Raw genomic sequence first — 20,679 nt, 5'->3', positions numbered from 1 at the left:
ATACATCGGGAGGAGCTAAAAATAGCCATAATGATATACTTTCGGTTGGTCTCAACCACGAGACCCCACCCAATACAGCAACACTGACTGGTTCCACTTAACTTCAAGTGCCAGACTAAAAATAGATCCAGACCAAAAGTGAGAGCAGAACAGCTCTGAGAGCAACAAAAAAGAACAGTACTTTTTTAGCGTATGAGGAAAAATAAAGAGATTAAAGTATGATATTTAAGTCAAATTCCCAGATAGCACACATAAGTCCGCAAGATATATGTTAAGGATCTCTTGATCTGGAAAGCATCTGCTGTGTACAAACGTCTGGCAGACGTCTGTAAGATGTCAGTTTTACATACATTCTAAATAATAAACGTCTTAAAGACATCTAATAGACGTCTATTTGACATCTGATAGGAAGCGTCCAATAGAAGTTTTGCAGATGAGCAAACTACATCTTGCAGATGTAAATTCAGATGTCAAATAGACGTCTCCGAGATGTACGTGTGCTATCAGGGTTACTATTAATTTAGGAACCCAGATAAAGTCTGTTAAAGATCTCTTGATCTGGAAAGAATCTGCTGTGTACAAACGTCTAGCATACATCTGTAAGATGTCAATTTTACATACATTCTAATTCATAAACATCTTAAAGACATCTAATAGACGTCTATTTGACATCTGATAGGAAACGTCCAATAGAAGTACTGCAGATGTAAATGCAGACTTCAAATAGACCTCTCTGAGATGTACGTGTGCTATGAGGGAATGACCCTCGAGTTTAAGTTTGAATGCAAGTTTAAAGGAATAGTTCACCTAAAAAATAAGCTGCCACTTTCTTCATAGGAACAGATTTGGAAAAATGTAGCATTACATCACTTGCTCACCAATGGATCCTCTGCAGTGAATGAGAGTCAAAAGCATCACAATAATCCATATTACTTCAGTCCACCAGTTAACATCTTGTAAAGTGAAAAGCTGCATGTTTCTAAGAAACAAATCTATAATCATGGCGTTTTAACTTGAAACCGTCGCTTCTGGAAAAAAGTCTATGCTTTAGAAGGAAAAACTATGCATTAAGAGCTGGAGGGTGAAAACTTTTGGAATTTGAAGATCAGGCTAAATTTAACTTTTGTCTTCTGGGAAACATGTATCTTCTGTAGCTTCTGAAAGGGTAGTACTAAATGAAAAAAAAAAAAGATTTAATCAAAATAAGAAAAATTGACACATCTTCATTCTGTTCAAAAGTTTTCACCCCCGGCTCTTAATGCATTGTTTTTTTTTTTTTTTAGGAGCATCAGTGAGTGTTTGAACCTTCTGTAATAGTTGTATTTGAGTCCCTCAGTTGTCCTCAGTGTAAAAAGATGGATCTCAAAATCATACAGTCATTGTTGGAAAGGGTTCAAAAATGCTGGAAACCCAAAGAATTTGTGGGACCTCAAACAACACAGTATTAAGAATCAAGCATATGTAAATGTTTGAACAGAGTCATTTGTATAAATTCAACTATTATTTTCTCTAGTGGAATATATGTAAACATCTTTTATGTGAAATGTCTTATTCAGGTCAGTACTAAATAAAAAAAATAACATGCATTTTGTACGATCCCTCCTATTTTGGTTAAATAAATAACATTTTGCAGATTCTGCAAGGTTTATGTAAACTTTTGACTTTAATCTTTCAATTAGAATTAGACAATTATTTTTATCATACAGATATCTGTATGCAATATATACACACTAAAGTGCTTACAAAATGGAAATCTTAAATAAAACAAAACACTGGTGCAATTATATTCTTGCATATTTGTGTTGGAAATTCCTCATGTGTGGCTGTTTAATTTCAATAAATTGCCGTTTAGTGAAACCCTCTTCCTGTTCTTCCAGTTTAGATTCCTATTCAGCATCCTGTAGGGTGTGGTGATTTCAAGCTCACTTGAAATGCACACTCATGACTTGAAAGTAAGCCAGTTTTTACATTTGTATTTGTATCTTATGGACCCTGCGGTATGTGTCTTGCAGCGATCACACATAATATGATAAATGCGTTTCTCTTTCTGTAGGTGAGTCCCTTGCAGAATGCTTGGCTGGCTGGCAGGACCATCATTATAATTACAGCTAGCTGGCAGTGTCCTGAATGATCGATCCCTGCAGCTGCAGTCTGCAAAGAGTTATGCAATCCTCAGCGAGAACCATCAGTGCAGCAGGACAAACCAGCCGTACAGTCCCAGGACAGACTGCTGAAACACGGATGCACACACACCTACTAGTTTCATAAGAGCAGGACATCTGGTTATGGCTAAACCTTTGGAAGCTGTTTTCTTGTGCTAGCTAGTTATTCTTATCACATATTAAATTACTATGAAATACAAGGCTGTTTACTCTGTTTCTGGGTAACAGGGCAAGAGCCCACTGTTTTTCAGCAGAACTAATGCTCAATATCATTTCAGTATCATTTTGTCTGCCAGACTCTTACAAAACTCAAGTGCAAGTCTCCCACATGCACCATCCATCACTCGGGTATGAGGTAAATGTCATGTTCGAGAACAAGATGGAAGACCAAGAAAAATGTTCGGACGAGACTAAAGTAAAATATTCCATAACATGAAATCCAAGAGTATTGAAAAGGATGAAGAAAGGAAGTTTTATTGAGGAACAGGGTTGCCAGGTCTGCCAAACTCAACTAGCCCAAATGCATTTTTCCTAGATTTTCCCCTCTGTTGGGAGTCCCCTCCATCCATAAAGATTGCTTTAACCTGCATACTAAAAAACAAACAATGGAAAAAGTGTAAGATTATCCCAATTCTGCTGGAAAACTGTGTACTTGGCAACATGGCTAAGGGCTTAAAGAGCAAGACTAGTCCTTTCAACACATGAATGGTTTATTACTTTATTATGACCAATAGGCGACGCTGTTACCAACTGATGTAATGTGTTCAGTGTGAGGTGGCAATGGCACATAGACAATTTGGTGTTAATATGTCAAAGTTTTGCAGAAATACAGCCTCAGAGGCAATTTGGCATCTTTCCAGCAAATTTGTTGATGCATTAAACAAAAACTGTTTCGTATATCAACACGAAATCCATAACTTGAAGATGATCTGAGTCAAATTTGGTGAAAATCGGACTAGAATGTGTTGCCAGCTTGGTCTGAGGTTTTCAACATGAATCAAAATGGCGGACAGGAATTTCGGCCAATTATGGCATAATTGGTATCGATGTTCTTGGCATGATCCAAGGAATCTATCAACTATCATTACAATAGGCTAATGTAAGCAAAAGTAATTAGCATTTTTAGAAAATTCATTAAAACTTGTGTAACCCCAAACTTTTGAGTACCATCATGGACAAACCATCTAGGACGAGTTCGAAAAAGTAGGTTTTCAACATAAATAAAAATAACAGACAGGAAGTTCAGCCAACTATGGTATAATTGGTATCGATGTTGTCAGCATCACTCAAGGAATATGTAAGACCAGTTTCATTACAATAGGCTTATGCAGTCAACGGTTATTAGCATTTTTGGAAATTTCATAATTAACGGTTAATGAATGGTTTATTACTCTTGACCAATAGGTGGCGCTGTTACCAAATTGATGTGGCGTGTTCAGTGTGAGGTGACAATGGCACATAGAAAATTTGGTGTTAATATGTCAAAGCTTTGCAGAAATACAGCCTCAGAGGCAGTCTGGCATTTTCCAGCAAATTCGTTGATGCGTTAAACGAAAACTCTTTCGTATATCAACACGAAATCCATAACTTTTTCCCAGCTTGGTCTGAACAGGATCCGAATCCAAATTCAGTAAAAAAAATTGGACTAATGGTCTAGGAGGAGTAGAAAAAGTAGTTTTTCAACATGAATCAAAATGGCGGACAGGAAGTTTGCCCAATTATGCCATAATTGGTGTCGATGTTCTCGGCATGATCCAACGAATCTATCAACTATCATTACAATAGGCTAATGTAAGCAAAAGTTATTAGCATTTTTAGAAATTTCATTAACAAACCCAGACTTCTGAGTACCATCAGGGCATAGTGCATGGACTGAAGATGATCTGAGCCAATTTTGATGAAAATCAGACAAACCGTCTAGGAGGAGTACGAAAAAGTAGGTTTTTCAAATGATTAAAATTAGCGGGGGAAAAAAAACTTTACGATTTTTTAATTTTGGTCTTAATTTGACTCGGCATGAGCCAAGGAATCAGAGGAAAAAAGAATTTTCATTCTTTGCCTTACAATTCAAATGTTATTAGCATAAACATAAGTGAGCATTTGGACAAGTTTGAGCTTGCTATGGTTAATGTTGGGACTGTCCTCAATCAGTGTGCCAAATTTCACAACTTTCCTGCAAGCGGTTCTATGGGCTGCCATAGACTCAATAGTAGAAGAAGAAGAAGAAAAAGAATGCCAGCAGATACAATAGTGGTACATTTATGGTGGATTTGGGTATCCGCCATGACACTCGCTGTGAGAAATACCGTAAGCGGAGTGATACAAACAATGAAACGCATTTGTTTCAAGTAGTTTAAACTGTCATTGCTCAGACCTAGCGTGAGCCATGTGGCTGTAGTGATGTCAGAGTTTGCTGAATGTGTCTGAGCTCCTGTTGGACATTCAGCCTGAGGCAAACATCATCCACAATCAAATCAATCAGCCCCAGCCCCGGATGAACCACAGCACGGCGTCTCATAACAAGCCTAATTACATGAGGAAAGATCAGGAACAATGTACCAAATATTATTTCTACTTGTTGTCTCGCTAACCTAATTAACATAACAAGATTTTGGCGGCAGAGTCAACACAATGGTGAAGTGACTGACTGATTCCAAACCCAACAGAGTCAATGAAACCTCAGACGCCATCAACCACTTGGCGCCAGGAGAAAGTTTACTAACTTATGTAACTCAATTCATGTTTGGATAAATAGAAGAATGTGATATTCGTTTTCTCACAAGCTGAAGATGATAACATCAGTGGGAGGCTGAGTAGAGACTATAACAGCCACTGTGTTCATCTCACTCCTCTAGAACATCCCTCTCATGACTGCAAACTTCCCATCATGCTTCAACCTCGCTTTAAACACACAGAAAGGAGCCGTTACTTAACATGTTTGATTTTGCTTAACGTGTTTCAAGACCATCAAAAAGTAGGAAAAGGTAGTGTAAACGTATAAATGTGGCATTGAGGCGCATGAACTACTTTTAGAGAAAGAATGTAGTTATGATTGAAGTGTTGAAGTGCTGCCATCTAGTGTATAAATGAAGACATAACATGCTTTTTGGACAGGGACTAACATATGAGTTTAGAAGAGATGGAAACTATGACAGATAAGTCATATGAGCTACTTGTATAATGCGTTTTCATCTATTTTTCCTTTTACTGTATGGAAAAGAGCAGCCTGAACATTCTTCTAAATGATTCTTTTTGTGTTTTATGTAAGAAAGTCATATCAGTAATGATGATAATTGTTTTGTTATTGGGTGAGATTTTAAAAATGTTTAAAAAAAAAAACATATTAAATCCATATATACACTACCAGTCAATAGTTTTTGAACAGTAAGATTTTTTGTTTGTTTTTTTAAAGAAGTTCTTAAAGAAGTGCATTTATTTGACTCAAAAATACAGCAAAAACAGTAAAATTGTAAAATATTTTTACTATTGTTTTTTATTGTAATATATTTTAAAATGTAATTTATTCCTGTGATCAAAGCTGAATTTTCAGCATCATTACTCCAGTCTTCAGTGTCACATGATCCTTCAGAAATCATTCTAATATGCTGATTGGCTGTTCAAGAAACATTTATTAACATTATCAATATTTAAAACAGGTGTACATTTTTTTCAGGATTTTTTGATGAATAGAAAGATCCAAAAACTGAAATAAAAAGCTTTTGTAAGATTGTACACTATGCCGTTTAAAAGTTTGGATTCAGTATCATTTATTTATTTATTTAGGGAAATATATGATAGAAATTAATACTTTTATTTAGCAAAGATGCTTTAAATTGATCAAAAGTGATGATAAAGACATAATAATATTAATATTGAATACTGAATATTGAAATGTGACTGGAGTAATGATGCTAAAAATTCAGCTTTGAAATCACAGGAATAAATTACATTTTAAAACATATTCAAATAGAAAACAGTTATTTTAAACAGTAAAAATATTTCAAAATTGTACTGTTTTTTTTTTACTTTGGATCAAATAAATTCAGGCTTAGTGAGCAGAAGAGACTTTAAAAAAAAATCTTACTGTTCAAAAACTTTTGACTCATATTGTGTGTATATGTATGTATATACACACACACACCACATTATTCTTAACTCTTGTAATACATTATAAATCCATATATACACTACCAGTCAAAAATGTAAAAAATAAAAGGTTATTCCAACTTTTTTCTCAGAATTGTGAAATATAAACTTGCAATTGTGAGTTATTAAGTCAGAATTGTGAGATATTAATTTGCAATTCTGTGAACATATCAGTCTTTTTTTATTTCTCAGAACTGGACTGGAAAAAAAGTCAGAATTGCAAGATGTAAATTCACAATTGCAAGAAAAAAAAGTCAGAATTATGAGATAAAAACTCACAATTACCTTTTTTATTTTTTTATTCAGTGGCAGAAATGGGTTTCCATAAAGATTAGCTTTTATCTGAAGCAAAAATCTTTTGTAGCATTATGCACTATACCATTCAAAATATTTAATTATTTATTTTTTGGGAAAGAAATTATAGAAATTAGTACTTTTATTTAGCAAGGACGCTTTAAATTGATCAAAAGTGATGATAAAGACATTTATAATGTTACAAAAGAATTTTATTTTAGATAAATGCTGTTCTTCTGAACTTTCTAGTCATCAAAAAAACCTGAAAAAATTCTTCTTAGCTGTTTTCAACATAATAATAAAAAAAATGTTTTTTTGAGCAGCAAATCAGCATATTAGAATGATTTCTGAAGGATCATGTGACTGGAGTAACGATGCTAAAAAATTCAGATTTGAAAACACAGGCATAAATTACATTTTAAAATATATTCAAAAACAAATTTTAGATATTTTAAACAGTAAAAATATTTCAAAACGTTTCTGTTTTTGCTGTACTTTGGATTAAATAAATGCATTTGTTATTTTTTTAAGTATTCATTTTAATTATATGAATCTCTTGTAGATACATTTTAAATCCTTGCTTGCTTGCTTTAAATGCTTGCTTAACAGAGCTTCATTTATTTGATAAAAAACACAATAAAACAGTAATATTGTGAAATATTATTACAATTTAAAAAGTTTTTTTATTTGAATATTTTTTAAAATGTTTAGTTTTTTAAATATACTAACATATTTTTTGACAGTTGTGCTGCTTTTTGCAGAAAATGTTATACAATTATTTTCTCAGAATTATTTAATGAATAGAAAGTTCAAAAGAAGAGCATTTATTTGATTTTTTTTTTTATTTAATGCATACTTTCTGATTTTTTTTATTCATTTCCATAAATAAATATATAAATAAAGTATAATTATATAAAAAATATGTATATATATATATATATATATATATATATATATATAAATATATATATATAATTAAAGCATATTTATTTATTACAATAAAATATTCCTGAAATGCCCATTTGCTTGACCAACAAATTAAATCAATGAACACTAATAACTGAATCACGAGTTACACCACAACTGTGTTGGTTTAGTAGAGAACAGAAACTTCAAGGTTCAAAAACAAGACACAGTTGTTGTTACTGTCTGTCCTGAGGTCATTTCAGGGCGTCCTGCAGCTGTCAAGCTTTTACTTGCTAAAGACCATTTAAGACAAGGCCAGTTAGACAACTGTTCTGTGCTTCAGCGAATGCCTAAACACTGCAAACATCACATTTTGCATCATTATGCTTCCCTTAGTAAATAAGCTTTTTATTCAAAGATATCTATGTACTGATCTATGCAATACATGGACGTCTGTTCAGTCTCATGGCCACAGTATTGGTACATTTAACGTCAGCGTGCAAGTAATACAGGATCCATATTGTGAATCGCTAATGGTGTCTTATTATGTGGATTATTTTCTGTCTGAAAAGAACAAGATCTGTTCTCAAATAGTGACGTGAAAGTCGTTATGTGCCTCTTCAACATTTGCCATCACTCTTTTGAATCTGTTAGTTCCTTTCAGATGTTTAGCAATGAATACTTTCGCTTTTATAATGAGTGGGAGCGGATATGAGAAGAAAAATCAAGAAAACTCACTCAACCTGACTGCATTTCATTTAACGGCTGCAATAGTATCTGAGCCAAGGGCAGTTTATAAAAAATAAATAATAATAACAACTAGATAAAAAAGTTTGTCAAGACAAACTTTAAGTTGGCTTAAGAAAGCCGGACCAGAAAGTTTGAAGAGTTTAAAGGAGTTTAAAAAGTTTAAGAAGATCTTTTTTTAAAAGTTTAGGAAGTTTAAGAAGTTTAAAAGCAAGTTGCTAGTATGTTTTTAGTTGTTTTTAGCATGATTAACAAGTTACTAGCATGTTGCTAACATGTTACTAGCATGCTTACCAAGTTACTAACATGCTTCTAGCATGACTAGCATGCCATTAGCATGATTAGCAAGTTACTAGCATGACTAGCATGTTACTAGCATGATTAACAAGTTTACTAACTTGTTTCTAGCATGACTAGCATGTTGTTAAAATGATTAAAAATTGTTAGCAGGATTAGCATGTTACTAGCATGATTAGCATGTTACTAGCGTGTTTCTAGCATGACTAGCATTTTGCTAGCATGATTAGCATGTTACTAATGTGATTAGCAGTTTACTAGCATGATTAGCAAGTTGTTAACTTGTTTCTAACATGACTAACATGTCACTAGCATGTTGCTAGCATGATTAGCAAGTTGTTAACATGATTAACGAGTTATTAGCATGTTTCTAGCATGTTAGCATTATTAGCAAGTTGCTAGCATGTTGCTAACATGATTAGTAAGTTACTAGCATGTTTCTAACATGTTTGCATAATTAACAATTTGCTAGCATGTTGCTGGCATGATTAGCAAGTTGATAGCATGTTGCTAGCATGTTTGCTAGCATGACTAGCATGATTAACAAGTTACTAACTTGTTTGTAGCATGACTAGCATGTCACTAGCATGTTGTTGTCATGATTAGCAAGTTGCTAGCATGATTAGCATGTTACTAGCATGATTAACAAGTTACTAAATTGTTTCTAGCATGACTAGCATGTTGTTGTCATGATTAACAAGTTCCTAGCATGATTAGCATGTTACTAGCATGATTAACAAGTTACTAACTTGTTTCTAGCATGACTAGCATGTTGTTGTCATGATTAACAAGTTCCTAGCATGATTAGCATGTTACTAGCATGATTAACAAGTTACTAACTTGTTTCTAGCATGACTAGCATGTTACTAACATGTTTCTAGCATGACTAACATGTCACTAGCATGTTGCTAGCATGATTAGCAAGTTGTTAACATGTTTAACGAGTTATTAGCATGTTTCTAGCATGTTAGCATTATTAGCAAGTTGCTAGCATGTTGCTAATATGATTAGTAAGTTACTATCATGTTTCTAACATGTTACCATTATTAACAGTTTGCTAGCATGTTGCTGGCATGATTAGCAAGTTGCTAGCATGTTGCTAACATTATTAGCAAGTTGCTAGCATGTTTGCTAACATGACTAGCATGTTACTAGCATGATTAACAAGTTACTAACTTGTTTCTAGCATGACTAGAATGTCACTAGCATGTTGTTAACATGATTAGCAAGTTGTTAACATGATTAGCATGTTACTAGCATGATTAACAAGTCACTGGGCGAATTCCAAACGGCTATTTTGCACCCTTCAAGGGCACTTCTAGAAGGGGACGCCATTTGTAGGGACGTTCCAAACGAAAGTGAGCAACTTAATCCCTTCACGAAGGGCCCTTCCAGAAGGCCGTTAGAGAAGGGAACATTCCATGGTCACTTCACGGAAGTGATTTCCGTTAGTGATCACATGATCTTCAGTTAGGAGCTCTTGCAATGCATTTTAAAGCAAAGTTGGGGTTGATTTCGACTTCACATACATACTTAGGTAGAATAGGCTGATTAAATTTGTCTTTATTTTAATGTAATACAAAATATTTTTCGTCAGTGATAAAAATGTAATTTAAGACGGTAGTGTAAGCAAGTTTAAGCATGTTTAGTTTAAGAAAAGTGTAATAGTAAATAAAATAAATATTTAAATAAAATAATAATGAAAAGAAGTATTTATTTACAACAACTGATAAGAGTGCTGAATGCTGCACGCACACGCAGCGTTGTCAAGGTAACATTTCGTCAGTCGTTCCCTTTGCAAAGGGAGTTCCAAACGCTTAAAAGAGACAGAAATGCCCTACTCCCTTAAAAGAACTCACTTCAAAGGGCTCTGCCCTTCGGAGGGAGTAGGGCATAGGGATCCGCCCTTCCGTTTGGAATTCGCCCACTAACTTGTTTCTAGCATGACTAGCATGTCACTAGCATATTCTTAACATGATTACCAAAATTGTTAACATGATTAGCATGTTGCTAACATGATTAGCATGTTACTAGCGTGTTTCTAGCATGACTAGAATGTCAACATGTTGTTAACATGATTAGCATGTTGATTAGCAAGTTACTAGCATGATTAGCATACTGTTAGCATGATTTAGACAGATAGCTTAATTGAGTCTCAAGGGATTGTGGGAGTTTTGACAGTTGCAGTTTGAATAGTCTTGGCTCATTTGAACATTCCCTCAATGTAAGTCTATGGGATTTTTCCCAGCTGTAATCGTCATTTCCAGGAAAACCGTAAGTCCGATCAGTTAGAAAAGATACAGCAAATCCAGTGAGATCAGTCTGAAGATCTGGGCTGAGTTTGAAGTTTGTAGAGTTAAAGCTCTAGGAGATACAGTCAGAATATTTAGTCTCAGAAGAAAAAGCAGAAGTAGTTTAAATAGCATTTCAGTAAATTGTCTTTCTCAAGCCAACTTAATAATTGATTACTTAAAAATGACATGAAACAAATAAATAGCTATACATATAGAAATACAGCTGTGTAGCCTTATTTGTGCTTTCATTCTTGCTGGTCTGAGTCTATTGAGGTGGCTGTTTAGTTCTGCTGAATGGCCTGAGGTTGTGTGTGGATCAGTGATATCAGCACCTATGGGATCTTCTGTCTCTGGCTGCAGCTGTGAATGAGCTTTGGGTTTGACTGGATGCCAGCGGCACAGGAATGTGAACTGATCTGACCTTGACTTGCTGTCCAGTGGCTGGATGTATTGCAGTCCTCTTTTTTAATAATTACCCAGCACACAAGTCATAGAAGTTAAAGGTGATATTGTGCAATAAACAAACTGTTTTTGTTGCATTATTGAATGAATGTTAGTAGGGAAAACACCAAATATAGTAATTCAGGCCATTATAAAGATTGCAAAATCATGTTTTCCATGTTATGGCCAATAACCGCTTTAACCACTTTTCTTTTTAAATCATTTACTATGAAACTAATTACTGAATAAATGCAGGCCAATGTAAATTACAAAATCAAATTTTCTACTTAATAATGAATAACCACTTTTCTTTTTTTAATAATTTATTCTGAAACTAATTACTGGAAAATAAATATTAATAAATGAGTAAATTATAAATACTTTTATTTTATTTTACAGTTCTTAATTTAATAAGGCCCCGTAATATAATGATTTCTTTGTAAGGAGACCCATTTCCTATAATACACAGCTATATTGTAAATCAGCATAAATAAATAAATGTGTTCTGTTATAAAAATTGACTAAATTAAATGATACTGTCACGGATCAGGCAGGAACACACGAACAACGACGTAATAAAAAGACGCACATTTAATAAATCCAATGGGAAACAAGCAGACACAGGAACACGGAGTGGTAACATTAAAGACCGACAGCATTAAAGGGAAAACACACACACTAAATAGACAGACTGATTACACATCCAGGTGGAGACAATGAGGGAGAAACCAAAAACACTCTGAACTGCGGGGGAGAATGGGAGAAACCAACATGAAAGTCCGGGGGTGTGACATTACCTCCCCCTCCCGGAAGGCGTGTCCTCGCGCCGACAAACGGGAAACAGCAAACAGTCTTAGGAGGGGGTTTTGGCGGAGGACGAACTCCCGGGAGGAGGGCAAAAGATGGAGTCCAGAATGGTGACGGAACAGTCCATGGAGGTGATGATGGAGGGAGGAGCCAAGGAGGTGACAGGAGGGGGCTGGAGCAGGAGGAGCCAGGTGGGACCCAGGCCGCAGTCAAGATGTAATTCCACGGTGGAGCCGATGGAGGGAGGAGCCATGGTGGAGGAGAGGCTGACGACTCCAAGGGTCCGACCGACGGAGGCGGAGCAGGTGGTGGGAGAGCCCGATGCGGAAACGGAAAGCCGAAGATCTTGGGTGACACCGCGGATCCGGAGGGCCAAGGCGGAACCCAAGGCTCTGCCGACCAAGGCGGAGATGGAGATCCGGAGGTCTGCGGCGGAGCCGGAGCGACAGAGGGCCGAGGCTGTGCCCGCGGGAGGGAGGAGGTCCAACGAGCCGGTGGGACGGAGCGACGAGGCACAGCCGGAGGAGTATAGTCCAGAGGCGAAGGTGGGGCGACGACTGACCAGGGCGGAGCCGGAGGGACGATGGAGCCCGGTGGAGCTGGTGGACCGACGGGCGACAGCGGAGACGAGGGAGCAGAGAGCCGGGGTGGAGCCGCAGGGTCGGAGGGCCGAGGCGGAGTCCAGGACTCTGAGGCTGGAGGCGATGGTGAGGGATCCTCCAGCCATGACACCGATGGAGATTGGCAGACCCGCGGCAAACCCACCGCACAGATGGTGGGCTGAGGGTGAGCAAGGGGACAGACAGCAGACAACGGGGATTCATGAAGGCTGGGCGGAACCAGCGGTGACTCTGGATGGCTGGGCGGAACCAGCGGAGATTCAGGCTTAGGCAGAAGAGGGAGGGTGGGAGGGAAATCCAGGCAGATGGGTATTTCCGTGAAACAGTCAATTAAGTCCCCAGAGTTGTGCTCTTGCTCACCCCCAGTGGCGGTGCAGTGGATGGGGCTCTCTACCGCCCTCTCTTGCTCCACGAAGCACTCCACCATCGCGGATGTAATGGCCGGCTCACGCACCTGATCAGCAGTTTTGACCCTGTCGGCACTCCATACTACTGTCGCTCCGGGCTCGGGCTTTCCGTCTATGAAGGGCTCATAATCCGCGGGTCGGGGTGGCTGGCTGGGCTCTGGGTCCGGAGTGGCACTGGCGAGATGCTCCTTGGAACAGGCGGGGAACGCGGGTCTGTTTCTTGCCAGTGTCCACTCCACAAATGCGGCGAAATCCGCTCGAGGGCCTTCCTCGGACGACGGCGCTCTGTAGCTGGTGGTGTTTGCTACAAGCTGGAACATGACAGTGTATCCCTCGAGCGGTAAATTCCCCTGCTTCAGCCGGAGGAGGATGAATTCTGGACGTAGGAAGTAATCCATGGGGGAAACACAACGGAAACAAAAAGACTGGGAAAAACGAACGGGAAACAAAACGGAGGAGAACACGCCAAAAAAATAAACTGTATCGGTCTGTCTTTCTGTCACGGATCAGGCAGGAACACACGAACAACGACGTAATAAAAAGACGTACATTTAATAAATCCAATGGGAAACTGGCAGACACAGAAACACGGAGTGGTAACATTAAAGACCGACAGCATTAAGGGGAAAACAAACACACTAAATAGACAGACTGATTACACATCCAGGTGGAGACAATGAGGGAGAAACCAAAAACACTCTAAACTGCGGGGCAGAATGGGAGAAACCAACATGGAAGTCCGGGGGTGTGACAGATACAATTAATAATTTTACATTTAACAATTTATATCATTGTACTAAATTTTTATATTTATACTTATATTATATATAAAATATTACTATGTAAATATTATATAAAAAATACATTAAACTATATTAAAAACAAATTAAAATTAATATATATATATATATATATATTTTTTTTTTTTTTTTTTAAATAAAGTATCTTCCCAAATCATTTATTCTGAAAATAATTACTGAATTAATACAGTGTCCAAAAAAGGAAAATTGATATTAATAAATATTTAAATTAATTTCAATTTAATTTATTTTAATTTATTTTAATTTAATTTAAATTAATTTAATTTAATTTAAGAGTTCTTAACAAATTAATAAGGCCCCATAATTTAATGATATCCTTGTGAGAGGCCCCTTTTCCTATAATACACAGCTATATTAAATAATAAATAAATAAATACATGTGTGTTATTTTATAAAGACAACAAAATAAATAAGATGATTCTGTATTTAACATTTTACATCATTGTACTAAATGTATTTAATTAAAATAATACTATAATAATACTAATACCATATATAAAATACTATACTATATACTATATAAATTACTATATAAAAATATATTAAACTATATATAAATATATATATATATATATATATATATATATATATATATATATATATATATATAATGTATTGTTTATTTTAAAAAATGTTTAATTTTTAAAAAATATTACATTGTAATATTTTAGATACAATATTAGTATTAATACATTGATATTTACATTAAAAAGGACACATTTAGTACAATGATGTGAAATGTTAAATTATTTTATTATTTAATTTTGTTATCTTTACAACAAAACAAACATTATTTTTCTTTTTACTCACAGTATAGCTGGCTATTATAAGTAAGGGGTCACCTGAGAGATCATTACATTACAGGGACTTGTTAATTTGTTTAAAAAAAATTATATTTACATACTTTCAGAATTATTATGCATGCAGCTTTTATAATCTCATGTTAATTGAGAGACTAGAGAAAAAGAAGTTCTAAACATGTATTCAAATTCATTTGAAGTGAAAACAGACGTTTCAAAAAAAATTGAAAATTTGTGTTGAAAAAAAGTCCATGAACACAATAAATCAAGAACTCCTATGCATATGGAGACATACAGAGCACAATATGTTGTTTAAAACAGCGCATTTAATGTTCCAGCTGTTAATTTCAGCCAGTGTTTACAATCAGACACCAAACGTGCAGCACAGACGCTGAATGAGGATGAAATAACGGCATCCAGCCTGAAGAGGCCGCTCATGTGTTATAACAATAATGAAGGAAACTGTACAGTAAGACTTCATTGAACTGCCAAACTCCTTTGAAAATCATTAAACCGTTGTCAATGGCAAATCTTTGCTTTTAATTACATTAGAAAGGTCTTGGAATTACTTTTTATGTGATACAAAGAGACTTTGACTACAAAGGGTTACTATTTCAAAGCTGTCAAACAAAACCAATATTAAAAACATCAAAAGAACCTGCCACGGCATGTCAGCCAAAAGACATGATGAAGTTGTAATAATGACAACAGCATGAGTGAAAGAACAAGACATAATGTACCTTAGGACCAAATCAAATTAAAGACAGACAGGATCACATGACCTTCTGTCTAATCGGAGCTCATTGGCCGACAGCGGACATTCCTCCTCGACAGCCAATCACAAAGACTCTGACTAAAGGTCAAAGCTACAGGGCATAAGGGTTTGTTTTTGGATTTAATAGACTGATGGAGACTCTTAAAAGTCTGTTTGAGCAAACATTGCACAAGCTACCTCAAGACACTTTTATAAAGCGGGTTTATTGACATTTTGTGTGCTGATGTTTGCTTTACAGTGCTAATGGATATGTGAACCTCATGAGCTAATTGTTAGCAGTTCACTTAAGATACACACAATCAGTCTTGTCACAAGAGTGTCTTGCACAACTAGCTGAAATATATTTTCTAAATCAAAATGAGTTACAAATTGTACACCTATTTAAGTATTTTTAATGTAACATCTTGTTTTGTGACAGCCATTGAGGTTTGCAAGGATTTTGTGTAGAAAAAAAATGAGTATCTCTGACCCATAAATAAGCATAAGGTGCTATATATATATATTTTTTTTTTTTTTGTATTGATATAGTGCATCAAGAGCTTTGGGAGTTTTAAATACAATAGAGAGCTTAATATTACTCAACTTTTGGCTTGTTTTAAATGTACTGGCACTCGATTCTGCACTAAGTATAGAATTTGCAAGCAAACAAGCAACTCTGCAGCAATGCCAAGTAAAACAAGTACAAACCCCAAGGACAGACCAGGACCTTTCAGAAGCAAAACACACTGGCATAATTCACCAGACAACGAAATCAAAAACGGTTCTCAAGACTGCAAATAATAATGGTTTCATTCATCAGTCCATAACTAAATCACACATTACTTCCTTCTTATTACACAATTTGTAGAATCACTGACAGGAAACAAATACATTTTAAAATAAGTGTGTGTCAAATATTTAAACAACATAGCAAACTACATGAGTAATAACTGAAGTTGGCCAGTCATAAAATCTTGACCTGGAATAATAAACGTCACGGCTATTGTAAAATCTGACACAGTTCCCATAAAGCACTGCTCTGAAAACAATGGCTCCCTCCACCCAGTGGACAGCACTTCCTTCCCTCCGGCCATTCTGTAATCGCTATTTTTTTCTACATAGTGGAAATCTCCACTCCAATAAAAGTTCTGTACTCCATCCTTTGTGTATCAATTGCCCTTCTTGACACCAATAGCTTATATAGCCTATAAAACCATAGCTAGCATTCAAGCAGGGACGCTAACCTGTTCCCTGACAGAACCTCACTGTTTCCTTACAGACCTTTTGTCTAAGCTAATAAAATATTACATAAAATCTGATATTAAAATTCTGGCAGATACATATTAGCTGATAAATACTGACATGTTATTGTCGATAACTGATAAGGTGATAATTACTGACAATTTTATTGCCGATAACATAAGGTGATAATTACTGTCATGTTATTGTGGATAACCGATAACTGATGATTACTGACATGTTATTGCGGATAACCGATAAGCTGATGATTACTGACATGTTATTGCAGATTACAGATAAAATGATGATAACTGACATGTTATTGCAGATAACCGATAAACTGATGATTACTGACATGTTATTGCGGATAACCGATAAGATGATGATTACTGACATGTTATTGCAGATTACAGATAAGATGATGATAACTGACATGTTATTGCAGATAACCGATAACTGATGATTACTGACATGTTATTGCGGATAACCGATAAGATGATGATTACTGACATGTTATTGCAGATTACAGATAAGATGATGATAACTGACATGTTATTGCAGATAACCGATAAACTGATGATTACTGACATGTTATTGCGGATAACCGATAAACTGATGATAACTGACATGTTATTGCGGATAACCGATAAGCTGATGATTACTGACATGTTATTGCGGATAACCGATAAGCTGATGATTACTGACATGTTATTGCGGATAACCGATAAACTGATGATTACTGACATGTTATTGCGGATAACCGATAAGATGATGATTACTGACATGTTATTGCGGATAACCGATAAGATGATGATTACTGACATGTTATTGCGGATAACCGATAAGATGATGATTACTGACATGTTATTGCGGATAACCGATAAACTGATGATTACTGACATGTTATTGCGGATAACCGATAAGATGATGATTACTGACATGTTATTGCGGATAACCGATAAGATGATGATTACTGACATGTTATTGCGGATAACCGATAAACTGATGATTACTGACATGTTATTGCGGATAACCGATAAGATGATGATTACTGACATGTTATTGCGGATAACCGATAAACTGATGATTACTGACATGTTATTGCGGATAACCGATAAGATGATGATTACTGACATGTTATTGCGGATAACCGATAAGATGATGATTACTGACATGTTATTGCGGATAACCGATAAACTGATGATTACTGACATGTTATTGCGGATAACCGATAAGATGATGATTACTGACATGTTATTGCGGATAACCGATAAACTGATGATTACTGACATGTTATTGCGGATAACCGATAAACTGATGATTACTGACATGTTATTGCGGATAACCGATAAACTGATGATTACTGACATGTTATTGCGGATAACCGATAAACTGATGATTACTGACATGTTATTGCGGATAACCGATAAACTGATGATTACTGACATGTTATTGCGGATAACCGATAAACTGATGATTACTGACATGTTATTGCGGATAACCGATAAGCTGATGATTACTGACATGTTATTGCGGATAACCGATAAGCTGATGATTACTGACATGTTATTGCATATTACAGATAAGATGATGATAACTGACATGTTATTGCAGATAACCGATAAACTGATGATTACTGACATGTTATTGCAGATAACCAATAACTGATGATTACTGACATGTTATTGCAGATAACCGATAAACTGATGATTACTGACATGTTATTGCAGATAACCGATAAACTGATGATTACTGACATGTTATTGCAGATAACCAATAACTGATGATTACTGACATGTTATTGCAGATAACCGATAAACTGATGATTACTGACATGTTATTGCAGATAACCGATAAGCTGATGATTACTGACATGTTATTGCAGATTACAGATAAGATGATGATAACTGACATGTTATTGCAGATAACCAATAAGATGATGATTACTGACATGTTATTGCAGATAACCAATAAGATGATGATTACTGACATGTTATTGCAGATAACCGATAAGCTGATGATAACTGACATGTTATTGCAGATAACCAATAAGATGATGATTACTGACATGTTATTGTGGATTACCAATAAGTTGATAATTACTGACATGTTATTGTGGATAACCAATAAGTTGATAATTACTGACATGTTATTGCAGATAACCGATGATTACTGACATGTTTTTGCAGATAATCGATAAGCTGATGATTACTGACATGTTATTGCAGATAACCGATAAATGATTATTAATGACATATTATTGTGGATAATCGATGAACTGATGATTACTGACATGTTATTGCAGATAATCGATAACCTGATGATTACTGACATGTTATTGTGGATAACCGATAAACTGATGATTACTGACATGTTATTGCGGATAATCGATAAGCTGATGATTACTGACATGTTATTGCGGATAACCGATAAGATGATGATTACTGACATGTTATTGCAGATAACCGATAAGCTGATGATTACTGACATGTTATTGCAGATAACCGATAAGCTGATGATTACTGACATGTTATTGCAGATAACCAATAACTGATGATTACTGACATGTTATTGCAGATAACCAATAAGATGATGATTACTGACATGTTATTGTGGATTACCAATAAGTTGATAATTACTGACATGTTATTGTGGATAACCAATAAGTTGATAATTACTGACATGTTATTGCAGATAACCGATAACCGATGATTACTGACATGTTATTGCAGATAACTGATAAGCTGATGATTACTGACATATTATTGTGGATAACCAATAAGTTGATAATTACTGACATGTTATTGTGGATTACCAATAAATTGATAATTACTGACATGTTATTGCAGATAACTGATAAGCTGATGATTACTGACATATTATTGTGGATAACCAATAAGTTGATAATTACTGACATGTTGTTGCAGATAACCGATAACCGATGATTACTGACATGTTATTGCAGATAACCGATAAATGATTTTAATGACATATTATTGTGGATAATCGATGAACTGATGATTACTGACGTGTTATTGCAGATAATCGATAACCTGATGATTACTGACATGTTATTGTGGATAATCAATAAGCTGATGATTACTGACATGTTATTGTGGATAACCGATAAACTGATGATTACTCACATGTTATTGCGAATAATCGATAAGCTGATGACATGTTATTGCAGATAACCGATAAGCTGATGATTACTGACATGTTATTGCAGATAACCAATAACTGATGATTACTGACATGTTATTGTGGATAACCAATAAGCTGATGATTACTGACATGTTATTGCAGATAACCAATAACGGATGATTACTGACATGTTATTGTGGATAACCAATAAGCTGATGATTACTGACATGTTATTGCAGATAACCAATAACGGATGATTACTGACATATTATTGTGGATAACCAATAAGCTGATAATTACTGACATGTTATTGTGGATAATCGATAAGATGATGATAACTGACATGTTATTGCGGATAACCAATAACGGATGATTACTGACATATTATTGTGGATAACCAATAAGCTGATGATTACTGACATGTTATTGCAGATAACCAATAACGGATGATTACTGACATATTATTGTGGATAACCAATAAGCTGATAATTACTGACATGTTATTGTGGATAATCGATAAGCTGATGATTACTGACATGTTATTGCGGATAACCAATAACTGATGATTACTGACATGTTATGGCAGATAACCGATAAGTTGATGATTACTGACATGTTATGGCAGATAACCGATAAGCTAATGATTACTGACATGTTATTGTGAATAATCGATAAGCTGATGATTACTGACATGTTATTGCGGATAACCAATAACTGATGATTACTGACATGTTATGGCAGATAACAGATAAGGTAATAATTACTTACATGTTACTGCAGATACACAATAAGATGATAAT

General features: G+C 35.4%; 1 protein-coding gene across 1 annotated transcript in view; it reads right to left on the bottom strand.

The window, feature by feature from the left end:
- mob2a (MOB kinase activator 2a) overlaps positions 1-20,679 on the bottom strand; it is an 83,542-nt gene that overhangs the window by 51,838 nt on the left and 11,025 nt on the right. The gene's annotated exons all lie outside the window — the stretch shown is intronic.

Source organism: Garra rufa, chromosome 25 (genome assembly GCF_049309525.1).
Source record: "Garra rufa chromosome 25, GarRuf1.0, whole genome shotgun sequence".
NCBI lineage: Eukaryota > Metazoa > Chordata > Actinopteri > Cypriniformes > Cyprinidae > Garra > Garra rufa.
The sequence above is the reverse complement of the archived record's forward strand: the minus strand, read 5'-3'. Positions and strand labels throughout refer to the sequence as shown.